We start from the raw sequence: 2,605 nt of genomic DNA, 5'->3' as shown, positions 1-2,605 counted from the left end.
TTTAGTAGTCCTAGTGGTGAGCTGCAAGAGGCTGTCCAGGCGACCTCACATAGCGTGGTCCAGATTTTTATTTGCTCCAAACTGGACTGGAACCTTTACTCACTTGCCACAGCCGGAATGTAGGAGGTGTACACAGGGACTGTGAAATTCCTTTAGGGCATAATAACATGGTGTGACATTGACCAGACCTGTAAACTGAGCAGCTCTAAATACATACAGACAAAGCCACTAGCAAGATAAAGGGAGGGTGCTTTGGGTATCAGATATAAAATTCACACTTTGCTGTTTCTGAGAAGTTTTTAGAGATGCTCTCCCCAGACGCACAGCCCAAGGGGCTGCAGTAAAGGTTACCCTTGCTTAGCCACTCTGCCTTCCACGTCACTCCTGCTTGGCTCACTGCTCCCAAGACTTGGGTCTGTGAGATCTTCTGTAGGTCTACGGTGGTAGCATGCTCTTGGTGTCCATATAAACAGATCCATTTTAAAGGGATACTTCATAGACACTTTTTAGAAAATATGCTTATGCCATGGTTGTGTATCTGAAAAGAAATGGTTTTCTAGATGTGCTAAATCTTTATCTCCTTGGTCCAAATTTTCAGTGACGTTGGTCAGTTAAGCATTGTACACTTGAGAAACTGGCAGTGAAGAATACAATGAATATTAGCACAGTTTGGTACCACTGGCTTCATGCTAATGTGCCATCTATTTTACCTATCATGACTTTTGCACCATGAGTTCTAATAACAATAAATTTTGTAATTCCTTCCTGTGGTAATTTCATAGATTATGATTTAATTTTTAGAGAAAACAGGTGGCATTTACACACAAGTCAAGAAGCATTAGAGGAACCAGGAATGTAATATACAACATGATAAATATAACACTGCTTGCTGTATGTTATATAGAAAGTTAAGAGACTGAATCCTGAGAGTTCTCATCACAAGAAAAAAAATTTTTCTGTTTCTTTAATTTTGTACCTATAGGAGATGATGGATGTTCGGTAAACTTACTGTGATCATCACTCCTCAGTGTATGTAAATCAAATCTTTATGCTGTACACCTTAAACTTACACAGTGCTGTCAGTTATATCATATAAATTATAGCATATAAAACTGGAAGAAAAACAAAGAATTGTATACTTGAATGGTAATTTTGAGTGAAATTCCAGAGGCTGAATATGGACTGTTACGAGTGAGAAACTCCTGGGACCACAGTGTTTGGGGAAAGTCCCCGCAGCTCTGTGGTTCTTACCTCCAGGAATGCTACCAGATTTTCATGGTGAAGTTATATATGTGAATGGTCTAGATACACCAATTAAAGACAGAGATTGTTAACGTGGATTAAGAAAAACAAGACCTAACTATAAGAAACCCATTTTATATATAAAGGCTGAGATAGATTATAAATAAAGGGATGGAGAAAGATATACCACGATAACATTAACTAAAGAAAGTTGGAGTGTCTGTATTAATTTCAGAAAAAGCTGACTTCTGAACAAGAAAGATTATCCGGAATAAAATGAGGCAGTACATCATGATGAAGGGTGTCATTCTCCAAGAAGACATAACAACCCTAAACAAGAATGCACCTAAATATGTACCAAAATACTTGAGTTAAAAACTGAGAGAACTGAAAGGAGTTATAGACAAATCCACTATTTTCGTTAGAGGCTTCAACATCCCTCTATTAATAACTGATGGATCAAGCGGGCAGTAGATCAGTAAGGATATGGATAACCTGAGTAGCACTATCAATCAACTGGATCTTGTTTTTATTTTATTTTATTAACATCTTTATTGGAGTATAATTGCTTTACAATGGTGTGTTAGTTTCTGCTTTATAACAAAGTGAATCAGCTATACATATACATATATCCCCATATCTCTTCCCTCTTGTGTCTCCCTCCCTCCCACCCTCCCTATCCCACCCCTCTAGGTGGTCACAAAGCACCGAGCTGATCTCCCTGTGCTATGCGGCTGCTTCCCACTAGTTATCTATTTTACGTTTGGTAGTGTATATATGTCCATGCCACTCTCTCACTTTGTCCCAGCTTACCCTTCCCCCTCCCCCTGTCCTCAAGTCCATTCTCTAGTAGGTCTGAGTCTTTATTCCCGTCCTGCCCCTAGGTTCTTCATGACCATTTTTTTTTTTTTAGAGTCCATATATATGCGTCAGCATACGGTATTTATTTTTCTCTTTCTGACTTACTTCACTCTGTATGACAGACAAAAATATGGAACGTTTCACGAATTTGCGTGTCATCCTTGCGCAGGGGCCATGCTAATCTTCTCTGTATCATTCCAATTTTAGTATACGTGCTGCCGAAGCGAACACAATCAACTGGATCTTATTGACACCTGCAGACCACTCTATCCAACAACAGCAGAACACACATTCTTCTTAAGCTCATGCAACATTCACCAAGATAGGCCACAAAACACACCTTAACAAACTTAGAAATCATACAAAGAATGTTCTCACCACAATGGAATTAAACTAGAAATCAGTAGCAGAAATATAGCTGGATCATCCTCCAAATACTTGGAAATTAAACAACACACTTCTGAATAACCCATGAGTCAAAGAAGAAGTCTCAAAAAAATCT

General features: G+C 38.7%; 1 non-coding gene across 1 annotated transcript; it reads right to left on the bottom strand.

The window, feature by feature from the left end:
* Positions 1-2,227: 2,227 nt before the first annotated feature.
* On the bottom strand, positions 2,228-2,334 carry LOC118896236. Its single transcript, XR_005020142.1, has one exon. It is a non-coding gene; the product is annotated as a U6 spliceosomal RNA (small nuclear RNA).
* Positions 2,335-2,605: the final 271 nt, after the last annotated feature.

Source organism: Balaenoptera musculus, chromosome 5 (genome assembly GCF_009873245.2).
Source record: "Balaenoptera musculus isolate JJ_BM4_2016_0621 chromosome 5, mBalMus1.pri.v3, whole genome shotgun sequence".
Lineage (NCBI taxonomy): Eukaryota > Metazoa > Chordata > Mammalia > Artiodactyla > Balaenopteridae > Balaenoptera > Balaenoptera musculus.
Note: the sequence above shows the minus strand (reverse complement) of the source record. Positions and strands in the feature narration are given on the sequence as shown.